The sequence below is a fragment of the Varroa destructor genome, unplaced genomic scaffold, assembly GCF_002443255.2.
Source record: "Varroa destructor unplaced genomic scaffold, Vdes_3.0 BEIS01000001.1, whole genome shotgun sequence".
Taxonomy (NCBI): domain Eukaryota; kingdom Metazoa; phylum Arthropoda; class Arachnida; order Mesostigmata; family Varroidae; genus Varroa; species Varroa destructor.
The window spans coordinates 34,893,397-34,913,162 of record NW_019211454.1 but is presented as its reverse complement, the minus strand read 5'-3'; the positions used below and the strand labels follow the sequence as shown (position 1 = coordinate 34,913,162).

General features: G+C 42.4%; 1 protein-coding gene across 24 annotated transcripts in view; it reads right to left on the bottom strand.

Moving 5' to 3' along the window:
• The window catches only part of LOC111243171 (uncharacterized), a 59,528-nt gene that overhangs the window by 12,204 nt on the left and 27,558 nt on the right, over nucleotides 1–19,766 (bottom strand). For 17 of the 24 annotated variants that reach the window (XM_022788336.2, XM_022788342.2, XM_086983260.1 and 14 more), the window contains one exon: nucleotides 18,967–19,066. The exons of 5 other annotated variants lie outside the window; for them this stretch is intronic. The gene's annotated coding sequence lies outside the window, so the exon portion shown is untranslated. Of the gene's footprint in view, nucleotides 1–17,100; nucleotides 17,416–18,371; nucleotides 18,531–18,966; nucleotides 19,067–19,766 lie in introns of those variants that run through there. 2 more of the 24 variants (XM_022788335.2, XM_086983286.1) reach the window with 2 other exon arrangements.

Here is a 19,766-nt window from a genome sequence, read left to right as displayed (position 1 = left end):
TCTCTTAGCAACTTTAGAAAATAGGAAAAGACCAGAACATAGCCTTATTGCATGAAATGACCAAATAATGGATTGCGAACGTATTCTAACTGTCATTGAAGTACAGGCTTTGTAAACAAGATTTCATTGACTTCAATTGGGCCCCGTTCTGAGCCGGCCGACAATCAGATGGACAATCTAGGTCTTGAAGAACTGAGACCAACTTACGGCAGGAAATCAAAAAGCTCACCTAGCGTTAACAATGAATGACCCTTAGGGACAAGCCATTTCAGAAGCTCATTTTCGATAACAGTTTGGATCGAGTTGCACTGCCACAAACCCTTAAGCATGTTTACCTAGGTTTCTTTTGCCTCTTTCAACCGTTCTATTGAATAAAATATCACAGCTTCTCCAACATACAAGAACGCCATAACCATCAGTTTTAATAATGTATTTGATAAATATCTAGCTAAGTTTACGCTATTGCTTACTTGATTATGCAGCAGAGCATATATACTCCCATTCTTCGTGTCAACACTCGGGCATCAATACTTATAATTGAATGAAATATGGTCTTTTACATCAGTCACGCGATGACTCGAATATTTTGGAAGCGGCGGGAGCTTAAAACCCGCGACATGGGTTGGGTATGCTAGCTTGTACCACCAATTAAGTGAGGACACACCTACACAATGAGGCCTCGATAAAGATATATAAAAAATTGAAAAAACAATAGCTGAAACAATAAGATCCAATATACAGAGTGAAAAGAGACGGAGGAAGGTAGGATGCGGAGAAATCAGTAATATATATAAATAATTAAATATTTAGGTCTAAGAATCAATTATGAAGAAATCAGGCATATTGCTACTTCACCAACGCGTTGAAGCATCGGATCCAAAGTAGTCAGTTCCATGCTTTAGTGCTGCTAAAACCTGTTTACGCAAATAAGTTTTCAGATATTATTCATTATTCCATTTACTCTATACAATTAAGGTTACATTCAATAAGTTGACAGAGCTATTCAAAAATTCTTGGACGCAAATAAAGGCCACTATTTAATAATTTAAATGTACTATATATAATTGAAATAAACGCCTTTTGTACGTGACGAGTAACCCACTCTTGCCAGCGCGAGGTTTTCCCTCGATAGACGACGTAAATTAAGGGGTTTTCGCTAGATCCACTGGCGTTTCCTAAAGACGCTCTTTTTTCGCCTGTGGGCTTGGTAACAGAGTGGCACCTGCATAGGCCCCACTCCCTTGAAGCCAAGAAAAAGAAACAGGCCTACCAAGTCTCGGATATCCGTTACAAGCATGACTGTACTCCAAAGCACTTCGAGGGTTAGCGGCTCCGCCTGATAACCCTCTGAAGCTAACCCTCCTAACCCTCCGTACTGATAAAAAAAGATGCAGTCAAATGTAAGGGGTGCTGCACAAGTGCTCAGCGAGACAAACGTCAGCATACAATAGTCATGGTAAAACCCGGAAGTATATGAGCGACACGTGTCCAAAGGATTGAGCTCTAGACTTAGAAGTATCGCCGTCTTCGTCAGTGAAAAATTTCGGAAGCGGCCCCATGCCACCTTCATCTCATCACGCAATGTGGTTCAAGCGCTCAAAATGGTAGTCAAATCAACAGCCACAGGTATAAAAAATCGATGGGACGACGACAACTCTACGGTCGTTGTGTCCTCATCATTTACTATGGGAGTAATAGTAATTCCAATGATTATCCTTTTACGAACGATGTTGGAATATCATTACAATTGAAGTAACGTGTTAAAAAGAATTATTATAGTTCCTTATCTGGACTATCTTTCTATCAGCTACTATGATTCGGTAGTATCGGCAGAGTCACGCAAGGATGAAGCTCTTCCTTTTCATTTGTAACCGCACGCACATAGACGACTTCTAACAGGTCCGCCACCATAAATTTGTCGAATAGTGATCACTAAAAGAATAATGTCTGACCGTACAGTCGAAGAGAGTACAGATTAAATAGAGTTTGGCCTACGCATTTCTTTGATGGACAAATAAACGGAATACGTTGAGACAGATATCGCAGCTACCGCTCGAGGCTCGTATTCTGCTGTGATTCTCACTATTTTCGCCCCTCCATTGCCCTTTTAACGTGTTTAATATGTATATAGATGAAGCATTAATGAGTGGCAAGGGATATGCATCAAAATGAGGTAAAAGCACCTGCTATTAGATCTTTTTAAAGGTTTGAAGAATGGCTAAGCGAACGTAAGAGGTTTTTCTTGTTTTCTGACACACAAAAAGATAAAAAGGGCGTCTCTAACGCATTATAAAAAATAACATTCTCCTAGTCTAACTACTTAAAAAATTTATTTAATTCAAAAGTACGCCAGATGCACCTGTAATAGCTTAATATAATGTTCCAATAGATGCATATATGGTCATTGACAGATCCCGATCAACATAGCTCAAGGTCAAACGTAAAATACTTTACACAGATTTGTCACCACCAAGTTCATGGTTTTGCACTATTGTCTTATTCATCATTTTACAAAGTGTTCCAGCACTCATTGGGGCTTCAAATTTTCACCGATATTTTTATAAAACCATACGTATAAGTATTTTCAATAAAAATTACTATTGGCCCTTGAGTCGGGCTAGTTACACTATGCATAAAATTATCTGAACTGATGCAACCTCGAAGCGCGAACCAGTTCCGTAAAGATAACTTATCCATTTTACTGGTAGATCGTGATGATAGTTATCGGGCTTTGGATACTGTCATACATATTAAGGTGGAAACAACGGTCAGACCCCGCTACGACTACTTACCTTAAACACTGTTCAGTAGCGCGACGGAACACCAGGCAAAATATAGAATGCAACTAGCTAAAGAACATCGACTCACTTGTCCAATAATAAAATAACGGGCATATCCATTGTTAACGTGATAAGAGTATGAGTCCGATACTTTTCACCTCGTAGCCATTGTTACGTACACAAATGTATGTAGAGGATTCTGTCTGTCGGTACCAATCACCTCTACGTACCCATCTACTATGCGATACCCGTAGACACTGAATGCAGTGTGTGAAGGGTATGTGTGAAGACAATAGGATTCTAGTGATACCATCCTGTGCATACAGGAAGACATTTCGCTAAGTCATCACCTCGCTATTGCTTCATTATGCACGACCCATGCAAGACGCACGTGTAGCTGCAGATTTTGTTTTGGTTCGGGTTCGATATGATATCTTCTTTTCATTCACGCGGTCCCTTGTGGGTCGTGCTATGTCATAATCGCTAGCAAAGTGCTTCAGCCCTTTTGTGAATGAATTTGGATTCGTTTTGAACATTTGCCCCTCCGTTCGAAGATCAGCCGCCCACCTCCGTTACGTAAATCAGTGTTCGCATTAGCCAGTTTGACTCGAGCGAACGATTTGCATTCGCATCATGTAGCCCCGTCGCGTGAATAGCGACCGTGATTAGAGAACGAACTAACGAATACATGTAATGAAAACAACTTTGCAAGTAAATGCGTCACGTTAAAGGTATATCCCTAGCAAAACAAAGAAGGTGACAGCGTGTCAAGCGTGGACTATATGTCTCGACGTTGGGGCTTGCACATGAATGGTCTGCAAATAAAAGCAGGTAAGTCCATAGAGACCGGTCCCTAGCCGCATCCCAGCAGCGTTGACGTGACATCCATATGACCCAATACGGCTTCACTTGCCTTTATTTCACAGCTACCGCCCATGCCGCTCTCCACACCCCGAGCCTCAATGAAACTACCACCTTCTTTTTACTGGCCATTCAAAGTGCCTAAAATGAAAAGTAGAACGCGCCAGCTAATAATGACAAAGGCACGATTGTTGCTGTCGCTAAAAGTACATGTACATATGTACACTAACATGTGTGATAGACATGTGCAAAGTTTCAGGTAGTCTATTAACAGAGAAAACAAATTGACATCTATTTCGATAAATGTCTGGTGTTATTTTCGTACCACACGGTAGGTGGTAGTGATTGAACGATATTATGAAGCTGTGGGGTATGTCAGTGAAAAACGTAGCTTTTATGGTAACTTCAAGCTGTGCTGACAATCACACAGCCCTAGAATAGGTTCGTACAGGCATACCCTGGTCTTATAGGACCGACGCCACTGAAATAGGAGCGTCCTAGCGATTAGTGTGAATCGTAAAGCCATAGAAACAAAAACTTCACAATGAATAGTAAGAGCATAGCTACCCCATTCAACGTATTCGAGGTTTAGAGAAAGCTAAAGGGGGTATTAGCTTGCAACGTGACGCTAACGGTGTTCCTGTTTCTGTTCCTCTTGCTGCTGCTGATGCTGATGCTGTTAGTGGGACCGAAAGGTTAAGAATACATCTGATAAGACACGCTGACGTGCACGTATGTCAAATAGAGAAATGAGTCTGTCTAATCGTTGTCAGCTTTGTACGTTTGTATTGCCGTGTGCATCCTTTCACGCCGTATGCTGTACGCGCATCTAAACCTGGATTGCTACAGGACAAACGGTGCAGAGGCAAGAAATTGGTACGTTCGAAATTGCTAAAATCAAACAGCCAGGATCGATGAGCTGCGTCGACTTTGAAGACTCTTTGGAGCTAGGTGGTTATTTTTTCTAGGTATACAAGTTCGTGAAAGGACAAGGGGATTATGCTAAAGATTGTATAAACACATCTTCAATGTTACAGTCGTTTTTTATGATCATTATTGTCATCAAATGTACGAGAATTTCAGATAAAGCGGATTTGATTACGTATAAGCGCACACAACCAGCAATTATGTATGGGAGCTTCGATATGGGAAACTCCTAAAGGTATCTATCTTGTCTGTGACCACCTTCAATGTTTGTTTTACGTAAGCGACTCGCATTTTGACGGTAGACTATCGCTCGTCCCCTTACTTCTTTACAAATATGTAGCTTCGCTCGCATTTCTGCCTCCACTATTGCCCCTCCTCTAGTATACGAACATCGATATACGAAACAGTACCACACCCAATCTTCTTGGGTGTGGTTCTTTTGGGCGAACTTGTCCAAGGCAAGACGCGTATAATGTACCTTCCAGTGTAATGAACCAACAAGTGTTTCCCTCTTCACCCCCCATTCGAGCAGTCTGCCAGCCCATTCAAGAGCCGCTTTTCAGCGTCGTCTTCTCTTTGCCTGCATATTAGCCAGTTGACACTTGCTGCAAGTGCGAACACACACAAGTAAAGCATTTTGCATCCCGTTCCCAGGATCCCTTTCGTCGAATCGCAGAAAGTAGACGTATACCGGATTGTCTATAACTGTACAAGCCATCATGCTTGGCCCGACCACAGGTTACATTTAGCATTAGCACTGCCGGTCAGAGGGCAGGACGTTTCATGAAAACGCAATTTAAGTTTTTTCCACCATACTTCTTGTGGATATATACGCACACCTGTACGTAATCGTCATTCATAGAACAGTTGGGCAATTAGCTCCTGACACCGCCTTTCATCAGCGTTTGGCAACTCCCAAGCCAATTCTGCCGCTTTGCCTTCTGCCGGCATCCGCTACCGTCAAATCACTTCTGGAGTAATGCACATGAGGCCAGGGTGCACTATTATGTTCCATAGACGACTCTCATAGCAAGCTCTGCGGGTGCAGTACCAGATGCACCCCCATTAAGCCATCGAATAACATAATTTGCTATTAGTGGACTTAGCCAATATGCAAGCTTTTCGATCGTCTCCCTTCCCTTGTAGCTGCTCTGCTTCCGTCCTTAGTGGGTACACAGCCTTTCCGAACCCAGAAGTGCACTCTGTTAGACACTCAATCCGTATTGAGGTATTGATTGCGCCATACAAGACATACATACACACATATATTGGCAGGCCTCAATCGAATTGAGCACATAAACACATATTCTGCTGTTTAAGGCAAATCTATGTTAACGGAGACAACGTAAGAATACCAGATACAGATGGGTTGTATTTTTAACACAGCTGTTATTTGTAGTCGATATGGGATAATCAGTTAATGACGACATACCGTTCACTTGTCGATTCCCTTTTCATTGCGCCCGCGCCTATTTTTGTTGGCAATAACCGGATTTTTACGCGGAATAGCAAATCATCATCGAACGGTCACTGCTACACCGAATATGCTACCCTGCTCCTAATCTATGGCTTTAAGGAGACATTGAACAGAATTATATAGATATATATTTGGATAAGCGCGACAGGATGCTGTCTTAATATCATTATCTTCTAGCACATAGTTCGGTCCATAATCTTATAATGGTGAACTTATGTGTGCGTTCGATATCTCCTCAAAGCCATAGATTAGGATCAGGGTAGCATATTCGGTGTAGCAGTGACTGTTCGATGATGATGATTTGCTATTTCGCGGAAAAATCTGATTATTGCCGATGGGATTAAGGACGAACAAAAATACGTACGGGCGGACTGAAGAGAAGATAAACGCGATTGGGTGTGTCGTCACTAGCTGATTATCCGATACTAATTAGTGGTATGGTTATTTTTTAGCGTGACGAAGATACGACCCACCTGTATCGGATATTCCTATATTGTCGGAATCGAACAGCAGAACGTACGTGGTGTGTCTACACGCTATGCACATTGACTAACGAGGATAATACTGGAAAACAGTCAATTCAAAACATTGCCATGCTCCTCATCACATATCTGATAACCGAATTGGACGCGTACGCTTACCTAGAAATTGTACGCATGAAACACGCTCCAACTATGGCCTCTTGATTTGTACCAGACCCAGACAATCCGTCCATTTCGCACCAAATCAAAGATCATCATCATTTCGATCATATCTAGCCATGGTATATGTAATAAACCTTAAATACACGGCTGATCAGCTTTCGGGCGCACTCTTTCGCTACAACATCAAAAAATCTCTTTACAGTATATATATATATATATATCGTAAGATTAGCATTATCGAGTAGACGATGTCGTAAGCACTCAGGTAATCTAGGAGCTGTTTGGTGGGTGGCAGTGTGCCTTAAAGGTCGAAAGATCACATACAGCTGGGGCAGCGACAGTAGCGGCTAAATCCTTAGCAATAATGATAATTAGAGATACCTGTTTGCACTGTTTTCCAAGAACGAAAATGATAGAGGACCACATGGCTTGGTCAGTTCATCTTCTTAGCCGCATCTCCCCCTGTCGAAACGTCTGGAGTCTGTCTGACAATATCCAGCGCCATTTAAAAACCCTGGCACCAGGTACTCCTGGCACACCGATTGAACATTGGGTAACCGCTTAGATTATACAAAATTAATAAACTTGCTGTTATGGCAGCAGAGATCTAATTACGGATTCTTCATACTTTGGCTACCGAGCCGCAGATAGGGTTACTCTATTTTGTCGCACGTAGAATAGAATTGAACAACGATAACACCGGCCACGATGAGGATCAACGGAATCGTCCGTGCCCATCGTTCAATGGCATACACACGTGCATTGGTCCAGCATGAATTGACTACTGCAACAGTAGTAGCAGGAACTGTCGACATTTAGACAACATGGACGTGTTGTCAGCCTAGAGATGAAGTGTGGGCAGTGTGGCAGCAGCTAACTTTAGAATTGGTTAGCGATTTCGAGAAGATAATTCATGTTGGATGGCAAGCAGGGGAACGTAAAACGACCGTGAAGAATTCAACTGCCTCTGTATCGTCTCGATCTTTTTATGTCGACAGAGAGCAAGCGGTAAACGCACACTATGTAGCTCATAAGAAGACGTACTACAGTTTAAATCAAAAGAGATTATGAATCCTGATACAGTCCATAGATAGCAACTGACAGGTGCACAAGTAGCAAGCTACCATAAGTGATTGAGTAGTGCCGAGAAAATCACTAACGTCATTCGACCTAAGGCACATACACACGTTTTTTTTGTATTTCTCAAAAAGATCTACACATGTACGATGACGCTTTTCGGTGAGGTGTAAAATTCGAAAGGATCACCTTGAATGCATATCGAACTGCATAGAATTCTTGTTTCGGACAAAATTTGGCTTCTGCCATGGTTCGACCAGTGCTCCAGCCTGAACTGGAAGCAGCTGCCAGAATTACGAGAATGATGCCGCTAGCCGAGATTTTAGAAAATATTTAATTCTTTGCGCTAGTGAGCGCGCAGCTGGTAGTGCAGATTAGACGCAGCTAAACGCTGAGCAGGGAAGAATAGGGCAAAAACTCGTACGACAGCAAAAGGAAGTCAGCGACAGTGGCGGCGCTTCTCTCTGTAGACTGCTGTCGGTCTCAGACTTAACGGAAACACGAATAGAACTGAATTGACGGGCGGACGTAGAGCAAGCGCTACAAGCCCAGGCGAAAACCCCAGGCGATGTTGGATTGATGGATGGATGGAGGGCAGACACCGATAAGGAGCGGATAGTGCGAAAGTCGTGCACTATCCGACGTCGGCGTGCGCAGGTTGCAGTGAAAGAGGGAGGTTAAGGCGGCCCGTTAACTTGTCGGGTTATTTGTATATACACGTGTGAGCAGGCTAAAGGGTAACTAAAATAAACGACGGTTACCTTGAGTACGCCTCTCAGCTTCAAACAGAGGAGTCTGAGGCAAGATAAACGAAAGGTTTTCATCTAATTGGACAAATAGACGATGGTTTCGAGATAGCCCAATAAAACGTCCGTACCAGATTTGACTGGACAACAGCCCGATAGCTGTCTATCTATCGAAAAACGTTTCTATGGCAGTGATCATAAACTGAGTATGGTCTCCTGGTTACACTCTCATCTTTCCCCATACACTAGCCTCGGTCCTCGAGTACTGTGAGTACGCCGACACCATCGATGCGCTGCTAGAAACAACAGGATCAACTTCCATCAATTTAATTTCTAAAATAGAAATACAAAGCGAAACTTGTAAAGGAGTACCGTAGAAGAGCTAAGACGTTCCTGTAGCTAAAACTCTAAGCTGAAATGGAGAATATATCGCACAACTTTATACAAAGATGCTAGCCATCGAGACGAAACGTAAATTATAATTTAAAATTACGCTTGCCGATTTGTATTTCTGTTGTCACGCGAGGTCAATGAAGTGTTATTAAGATGCAATGCAGTAACAGGCTTGAGATACGAGCAAGTAAAAACGCTGGACTAAAATATGGAATAGAAACATTCGTCCGAAGGTACAATAAGCCGATACTTACGCTGACAACAGTTTTAATTACTAAAAACAATATTTGATATACTTTTACAAATATTAGATAAGTTTCATATTAGGAGCAGCGAACGTAGAATGCGATAGAACTTTTTTTTTTTTTAACTAAATATGCCACCCATTTCGTTATGTCGTCCAACAAAGAGAAATTGAACGCTATTAGCAGATGAATGTCGGCCTATACTAGGCTAGCTTCCACTATTATTGCTTTTCATCCTCTGAGAGAAACTAAGGTCTTCCAGCATAAACTAATTCCGACGATATTACAAGGAGCATTTGACTTGCTAAAACTTTCCATCGATGGGGTTTAAATATGTAGTCAAATGTCGACTTGTTTAGGCTTAACATCTAACTACCGTCAACTACTAGTCAACTGCCGCTTTTGGATTTTCATAGAAACCTTCAAGGGCGCCATCTGGTGCACCTGCTTACAACTAGCACACGGGCATCCAGCCAAAGCAAGCAGGATAGTCTGTACGGGCCTTTTCATTGCTCCTTTAAGTCATTACGTGAGGGAATTCCCTCAACTCGAAAAATCATTTTTTAGCTTACTTCAATGCTATTGGCATTTGATACACTTACTTCACTTAACTTTAGTGGAGATGGCTATAATTCTTCCATCAGGCATAAACTCAATGGACGCTGCAGACAATTTTCGAAGAAGCCATTGCTACAGACTGTAACATCAGTAAAATGATTGACACCGTCAAACTTCTTCACAAGACCAGCCGACGGAATGCTTTAAAAGAAAATCTATCAAAAACAAGTATATCGATATAAATAGAGTATGAGAAAGGCAAAGTATCAGAGCATTTTTTGCCCCGATTTGCCCAAATATTCAACTCCCGCATGATTCTTCGATCTGGACCGTCCCTGGACTCAGTTGCATTAAAATATACGAAGTAATTATCCTATAAGCCCAGTGGAAACAACATGGGTCGCCCTCTTGACAAAACAATAAATCTAGGCAGTTCACTAAGGTCGGAAGATCAGCGCGTTATTATGAATAGCTTAGAGTATGCCGCTAAGCTACTGGTACTGATCTATCGCCATAAGTGAACCAGGAATAAACGAGAGAAAGAGAAAGGGCAAGTGAGGGGGCATTACTTTTATTAGACCGCATTAAATTTCCTCACGCTCCTTACCAATAGTTCCGGTAGCAGTACGTGCTAAAGCAAGCGACCGACGCTCTTCAAACGCGTTTGCTCTTATCTGGATTTGGAACGAAAATGCTTTTTTGTAAATAAAGACAAAACCAGTTCTAGATCGTACGGGACATGATATGTGACAGGAACAAACCAGTAGCAGCAAGATGACCATGACAGGCTTAAATCTGTATAGAATACTTTGACTTGCAGCACATTGTCAAGCATGAATATTCTTTCGTGAGGTCATATTTGTATGATATTCTTTTGCCGGAGTTATTGTGGTGAATTTTATAAAATTCATGTTGCAAGATACCTAGATGATTCCAGGTCTCTTAAGAACCAGTCATAAGGTGTATACTTTACGATCCATTATTTTTTCCATCTACAATATTTGCATTTCTATGATGCATATGGATACACTGAACCCACAATAGCATCATCACCGAAAGCACGAAGGTGATTTCTGAGACTAGCGTATACGTGTGTGTACGTGTTTCTCCCTTTTTCCTTCTACAAATCTTTGTGCGCCGCTATTGTGAGGGGTCTAACAAACACGCGGCGGCTCCAAGATGTCAATAAGCAAAAGGGCCAGCCTATGGTTAGTTGTCCTCGGGATGCTGACATTGCGGATTGTTGACAACTGCCGCTGCTGTTACTATTGCTGCCACTACCACAGCATCACTTTCGCCATCGGTAAGAGAGAAAAACGCGCATTTTTGCGTTTCCAACACAACATAATTTTGCTCGTCTAAAACCGAAGCACGACTTTCTGTACCGTAGACTATACCTCCGCTATTTACTTACTCATTCTCTTTTTTACCCCGTTTTTTATTGTTGGCCGTCTTTGGTCTTGTCATGTTGGCTTGCCACAGAACGAATGCATGTTCGGTGGCAGGAGCCAACTTTAACAACGATAGCGGATCGACCAACTCACTAGCGAACCTCAACGCATGTTGTCTGGAGTTGTTACCACTGTCTAGGATCTGATGATAAGCCTATGGAGGATGCTCATACGGCACGATCTCTTCCTATCGGCCAATGGTGATTATCAGTGGGGCGGCGTTCACGGACGCCTGGTAGCGGCCAACGACCAATACCACGATCGTCTGATTGATATCCACTGTAAATCAAAGCAGTGCTCACTAATGTTCTGTAGATAGGAGCAGCAGCTGCAGGCATAAAGCAATGCATGAATCCACAACTATACGGCCTTGCGACAGTACTAGGCTAGAATGGCCGTCTAAATGACGTGCACGACACGGCATATGGCTAGGATCATGGATATAATACGTTTAACGGTAGCCTAAACAACGTCTACTTCCGATGCATCAGACGCTGAGTTGGCCATATAACAACATGCGCGTGCACCTGCCGGAACATTGAGACATTTCCGCAAAACATAAATAGATTGACATAAACCAACGATGCAAGGAATGACAGAATCCCGTAACTTTCAACAATATTTTAAAACCTGTTTTTGGTCTCGTAATGATGATCAAGCATGTACGCGCGTGCTTGACCCTAGCTGCTACCCATGATATTATAGCCGTTATTAATAGCAGGTGCTTGTGCTCGTGACTTACACGTCAGTCACCATTAAGCGTGGTTGATATCTGGCATCACACTAGCAAATCAGGTGGATGGCAAAAGTCATACGGGAGTCGCTATGCTACAAATTTACGACGCATCATAAATTATTAAAAACGTTATTGGCCGCATCTAAGGGCAACGAAAATATGCGCGCCTTTTCTAGTTCCATATTTTGATAACTACGCACCTGTGGTCGGTCATTACCAGAAGGACCCTGCGTATATTCACACTCATGCTATTACCATCTAAACCTATCAGCTAATCGAGAGGCTTGTAAACGAAAAAGGATACCTTGAGTTGCTAAAATCACAGTTAGCTTTGCCAGGCGTCACAGCGCGCAAGACACCACAACACAGCAAGGCAACAATACCATGTTGGTTATTACGTGGACGAAGTTTAGGAGAATTAATAAACAAGGACCTAACAGTAAAAAGAAACAAACTATGATCGAATCAGGTGTATTTAAAGCAACCTAATGATTGGCGGTTCACCTTGAGAGGTTGCTACCAATAAAGCACACCTTATATACGTATAGGTATAATAATAAGTGTCCTAATTTTTATGCACTAGAACTGTCCTTCTTCACGGTTATGTTTATTCAGTATAATCATCATCCACCGTGATGACAGTTTCAATTTAAAATTTATACCGATGCCATTTTTAAAATATGCCCATGTTAATTCTCACACAGTCCCCTAGTAGCAACCGCAGGTCACGCGATACCCGTATGTGTAAATCCATTAAGGTATCGCTAACATATGCCACATAGAAGATCTGATTCTAGCGGTATTAAATGTTGGGTTGATAGCAGATAAGAAGTCGTGAAAGCACGTAGTCCTAAAACGGTTATTATTAATAAACTATCTATAGGTCTGCTCTAGGTTAGGTGCCGTAGTATATATACATATGTGTACGTAGCACTTTTTAGCAGTGTGCGGTCTGTCCTTACACTCATGTGCAATGCAACACATTTAGCTTACGCTCTTTTTTTAAAAACATATATCTTATGCATACATTCTGAATAAACTCGTATGTTATGGTAACTTAGGACACGCCACATGTAAACTACGTTAACAACAGAATATCTTAGAAGTTGCGCGCGTTGCAGTTTCTACCTTTGCCCATCAATTTTACATCGAATTCGGACGCTTAACATAACGACAAGCATAGGTTCAGCGATATGCTACGCGTAGCTGAATAGTACATGGATGAAAAAAAAAACAGATCTATATAGTAGCATTAAAATGGAGACGAGATCTGAGGTTAATTCTGAAACGTGCGACTACATCCCATACCATACAGACAGGTGAGCTATGCAGCGTTCCATTTTCTGCGTTTTTCTTTGTCGCCCACGCCCGCTGCTCTGCCTATAGACTGTGCCCCCTAATTTTGTGAGCGTAAATAGCAAGTAAGGTGGGCGTAACTTCTTGCCTTTTCATCAAATCCAAAAAAGCAAGGCGTTCAGTAAATTTCTTTCTCTCTCAATGAACGCTATGCCTAGGCCGGTAGCCATAGAAGCATTTTCTTTCCCAGCTTTTTATCCATTGACTCTCTAACGGTCCTAGACATTTCGTCCGACACTAAAGCCCAGGTAACATATGATGCGTATATTTTTTTTTTATTGACACATGTCCACGAACCCGCTTCCTTTCCCATGAAAACGGAGAAAAAGGATTCCAAAAACTGTTCCGTCAAGGTAGAACTTACAGAAGCGCATGGACAGTTATAGTCGATCAAGTCGGGCACTCGCAGATAATTGCGTGGAACAAAACAGCACGTTTGGGGCATTCACATACACAGGCGGATACACATTGTTAGAACGGACCCGCTCTGTGAGGGCTGCTTTTTCCTTTTAAGGACATCTCCTTTTGTTCAATATCGAGGCAGGAAAATGAAACGCTTACAATCACTCGCAATGGTTTGCCCAGACTTTACTAGTTGAGTCATCACGCTGATCCGATCCACCGGTACCGCCAGAGACATTTTAACATTCGAATATCAAAATATTGCGACAGCGGTAACAACGGAAACCGCAGGATCAGTAGCAGTACGTTGTCAGCCTTTTCGCCCAACCATTTCATTGTACTAGCCATTGGCTAAAAACGCTGGCAATTTCATGGCTCTTTTTTGTCCTTTAACTGCCGACCTATTCATCCGGCAACAAAAGAGCAGACGTTCTAACGTGTTCGAAGAGATAAATCGGAGACTACGCTAGACTTAAGTCAAGCTTAAGCTGTAACAATGCCGTTCATTAGGACTGCGTCTGGTTTGGTCGACCTGGGTGTGCTTAACTCACCTGGCGGCTGATACTGCAAGGAAGCAAAGACTTTTGAGCAGTAGCTGGGTGCTCGCCTGCCACACGGTTGATGCTTGTGGTAACAACATAAGGGCAGCGCGAGTAACGATGACCAGTGAAGCATCAGCGAAGACGTAATGGCGTTTATTCTAGTGCGGATACAGCGTCTGCGCTATTAACATCAGCAGCAACATCGCTGAAGCGCCTCGCGACTCGCAAACATTCGCGGACGCACACGTATCCGATCAATTCAGTCCACTCCGGCAGCGCACCCCGCGTAAATAAATAAGTTATAGTGGGTGTACAGTTGGTAAAGGCGGTCACAGAATCATAGTCATAAACATCTTTTTATAGTTTAGCAAATGAAGACACACGATTTGGCTACGGACTCTTAATTATGCCTTCTATTAAAGAAATCAGAACGGAATGCTGCAATGAGACACAGCGAAGCTGTGTGTATATATATATATATATGCTATAAGTTCAAATATGTGTATATATTAGTTGTAACTATTCAATGTACCAGTGGTTGTATCAAAGTGGAAATCGGATGTGACCTAAGTTGGACTTTACCGTGACGTTATCAAGTTTGCTTATCCGTAAAAGCTGTCTGCCCAAAAAAAACGCCACACTTCCACAATCTGAACACTCGTTGCCACCGTAAGACTAGAACTCAACGAAAGTGACTGATTATAATGCATTATATATTATTATGCATATTATCATGAATTCTGACTGTCGTTATCGTTGGTGCTGTTGTTGACTTAATGAGCGTCGGCGCCGTCCTTCGAAGCGTGACGACGTCTCTGTGCTACGGTGCGCAATCTGGCATTATCAGAACGACGCGATTGGGTACCTGTTAGTCTGTATCTAGCAAAACGTTGCCCCGCCCGTACCTATCCGAGATGACACCGATAACGCCTTCACCCTCAGCTGCCAGCTGGACGGTGGCAGAAGCACAGGACATCTCGCAGACAAAAGCCAACGGCAGCGCACAAACTTGTGACACAAATACGATCGCTTTGCTTTGATGGATTCCGCAGCTGATGTTCTGTGTAGCCATCAATGAACCGGAAAAAAGCCTGCTCGATAAGCGAGACCAGCACCCGGCTGACAGCGATCAGCAGATCCGTACAATTTGTGTGTGTGCAATGATATGTGCACATCTTTGCAAAGTGATCCACAAATGTACTTTGGTTGTTGTTTTAGCCTCACTAGAAAACTGACAACAATAGCAACAATGATGACGGCCAATGGTGGAGAAGATGATTTAGTGTTGGTCTAAAGGGGTGAAGGCGGCAAACGGAAGATTCTTTGCCTCAAAATAACGCTGTGACTATCATTTCCCAGTTAGGTATTAGACCGTATCCGTAGTAGCGACAAGATAACTGAAACAAAAGAAGGACAACTTAGGTCAATAGGACACCCCTAGAAATTAGATAGGGGCTGCACTAGCCCTCGTTGCCGCGCACCCTCCATACATCACTCAAGCCAAACTAGGGAGCAAACAGTAACTCTTGCCAAATGAACACTACTTTTTTATATTAACAGCTGCCTGTTTGAAATATAGTGAAGCTGAATTCCGTCCAAAGGAGGAAAACTTCACAACGATAATAAATTTTGTGATTTAGCGTAGAAATATTACGTAGCAGCTAGAGAATTAGACATTGAAGTGAAGAAAAGAAACTGAAATCTACTGGGGAGACACTTCCCCGATTAGTGTGGTATATATAGTTATACGTGTTGATCTTAGAAAGTTAAGCATCTATGTCATAAGGTTATTTATTGCAGTTCTTAGTTCCGTGTGATGCGCTTCGACGAAACGTAATTAAGATCGCTCAGATATAGAGCCAGTTAGTGTAGGAATGGGCAACATTTAAAATGCATGAAGGAAAACAAACGCATAAGGTTTAGCCTGCCATCTACCGGACGCTGGCGGCCACCTCTGCATGGTTAACTATTCGATTTATTATAAATAATTACATAGATAACGTTAAACGGCCAGTGCTAACTCGACATGAAACAGTGGCGCTCCGTAAAACATTGGCCTTCAAACTAAATTCAGTAATTGAAGAAACGCTATACACGAGCAGATCGCTTGCGTTTTCTTAATGCGAAGTGTCGCATGTCGCACCGACCCCGACGTCGGACGTATACTAATTACACGCACGAGCCACGATGTGCAGGGTTACTGCTAATGGCAAAAATTGTGCACCGCCGGATAAGGCTCACTAAATCATAGACACAGAGCCAGATGAATAATACTGACCACCATCACATCTAAAAATAGGTCCCGTAAGGTAACTATAAAGGTAATAACTATAATTTACAACTGTCATGACCACACTACCGATGCCGGTTTTCACAAGGGAAGCCTAAGAGTAGTAAGTGCTCAAGATGAATTAACGTTGAAACAATATTTGGCCGTTAAAATACAACGTCGGCTAGTGCAACAATGGCTAACAATATGGAGAAATACAGAGAAATAGTGATATAAGTAAGCATAGAGCAAACCACCATACCATTTGCTTTCGCAAAGCGATTCGGCTGTAGGGCAGAAGAACATCGAAAACGCTTATGGTAACTGTCAATAACGTGGACGTCATTGTAGCTAAACAGCCGTTAGGTAAGCATTACTACCAACTGCACTATATATGTGACACGAACGTATTCCGATTAGAATAGTTTCGTTAGCTCGACTGGGGTTCTATAAGGTCGTGAATTTTCTCATCCAACTTCATTTAAGCTGCGGACAAATTCAGAAATCATTCTGTGCATCTCATTGCCTATCTCGACACCTGAATATCTGGACAAGTTGTGTGCTAGAGTTGTCTGAGTTAGCCTTTGTTGTTATACATTGTGTTTACATTTGAATGCAGATCAAGTCGTTCCTTACCAGTGGTTGGGCAGTAGGACGATGACAGGATGAGCAGGCGCTAGTACAGCAAGCTCCTAAAGGTTAACTACCATCGTCGGGCATCGCTCGTCGAGGACCACTACAAAATGAACGATAGCGACGGTGAGCAGTTATGGATCGCGTCGAAAAGCGCGAATGGCAGTGATCGAACACGGCTAAGCCGCCATGTGCTTTTTACTGTATCGCTTAAAAGGGCAAGCGACGAGTATGATATTATTCCACCGCGACATCAATACGCTAAGGCATCGCCGCGTGCTGGCGTGTGACCGGAAAAAGCTCCCGTGCCAAAGGCGAAGATTGAAGTGGCACGAATAGTTGGACAATCGACATTGTGCCAGCGTTGTTCAGTGACTATCGTCACTAGTTCGGCTTAATCAGTAGACACCCAACTAGCACTAAGTCAAGTGGTTTAATGGTCGGTTCAACATATTTGATCTGTTATATTTTTTGTTAAATTATTCCATACGCCTAATGAAATTTTCCGAAAATATTATTCGTCTAGATAGGAAGTCTGCTAGGACAAAACGTATCTGGACAAGCAATATAACGACACCACTCCCTTCCCTCAATACACGGGGGAAATCAGTGTTTTTTAGGCAAACAGAGACTAACGGTAACGCCGGAAGCAAGTAGCAGGCGAACTTCGCGCCCCTGTTAAGATTCTGGTGTAGTTACCGCTGCAGACACGACAACAGACAGACGCACCTTAGACCACGCTCCACGATTTCAAAGCGACCCAATGATAGCTTCGAATGATTAATACAGTCGCTGCTGATTGACGGTGATTGAAAATATGTGGAATTTGTTAAATGGAAAACCCCTATTTCCCTTACAAATACGAGATAGGTCAAAGTACCACAACGATATAAGCATCGTTCGCTCTAGATGGCAAAGTGTTGTGACGTAACGAACAAGACAACATATACGCTATAGTTGCTTATATTATAGATGTATATACGTTAACAATTATCCTGCCACGCCAAGACTAATGCATCACAAAGACTCTAACGGCTAGAGGACTTCTCACCAGCAGGATTCGATTTAATCTTCCCTAGAACTCAAGCGCAATATGGCGCCTGTTTAGCATTAATCACTTCGTTTCACCCAACGGTATCGTACTTGAACTTTATTGCCGTGCAGTCTTGGGCACGATCGATTACGGTGACATAGCTTACCTATGGATTTCGACCCTAGACTGAAGGTTATGTCTCGCACCCTCCAAAATCTATGAAGTGTTCAAAAGCCATTACCTTTTAATGCTAGAGTTGATTATATGTACTTGAGAAGAGAACACGCTTCGGGGTATAAACATGTTGGTCATTGCACGTTCTCACGCCTTACTCCAATAAACTTTTCGACGTCAGCTTGATAGTATCAAACGATTGAGAGAGCAAATGGGTCGAATAAACCTTCGAATCGATGATGAGCGCAGAGCTTAAGAAGGGTTTACTTAGACTGATTAAAGTAAACTAATCAATGAAAAACTCAGCAGATGAAAATGTGGTAAAGCAATCAAAAGAACAAAAGCGTAACATACTTTGTAATTTAATCGTTCCTAATTGAGATTAGTACACACAGGAGAAATTGCCACAGGAGAAACGTGACGTACCTTCCAGATCAGTTTCATGTCCTTCAACAAAGTTTCTGCCTAACGTAATTAAATCAATTTTGACGTCACGTGTAAAGAACAGGAAACCTGACGCGACCTTCGTCTCAAAAGGAGTTCGTTAGGTCTCAAAAGACAGTACTTTCCAGTCTTTATCGTTTCTCACTCCCTAGTGACATACTTTGAGCTGATCATCGAGAGTAAGCTTGAAGATAAATCGGCTAGAATCGTGTTACTACCTTCCTCAATCCCTGGTCCGCCTTGTCCTTTTTTTGGAGTCCCTGAAAACCACTTCAGCGTAAGCCACGTTCTCCTATAAGCCGCACAAAATCTTCCGCACTGAAATGAAAACAATTGCGATCTATGGACCAGCTGCTATAAGAGTGCTAAGTAGATAGGGTATAATCAAGGCTTCGACAATTCTTAATGACTAAACAGGTTTCTGTATAAGTAGCAGTGCTCTACTGATCGTGTCTGTTTCAGTTCGACTATAGTGCCGGTCAGATTGCCATCAATCGAGCGAGCTCGATTAAAGCCTAGGGAATATTTTTTGATTTATTTTAAATCAGTTTTCGGTCAGCTTGTTCTAGATGTTTTTCGTGATTGTGTAAGTTCGTATCTTCGTATCCAGAATGAGATTCCGGTTACAGTTTACCGATTTGACGTGAAATCGATTGCATATGCTAGGCAGGCCGTATCTGGTTGCTGCGTCCTACTGGTTACTTCTCCATCTTAAACGCGACTGCGATTATAGGCTTCCGTCACTTTTCGTATAACCCAGAGCCTGCTTATTAGATCTTAGAAGCTTTGACGGCGCTTAAAATGAGTATCTCTAAGGGCTTTCAATCAGAATAAATTCTATTAAAAGTTAGAACGGCCTCAGGTTGTTCAATAGGTATTTGTTGCTTAATTTTTTTCTGGTATTCTATTCTGCTACGTACTTCAAGTTATACTTCGGCTAAAATTCTGTCTGGCATTGCGGGTTTTCGTGTCAACCAAGAGCTAGCGGCAATCTGTAACTTGCGGCCTGTCTGAATAA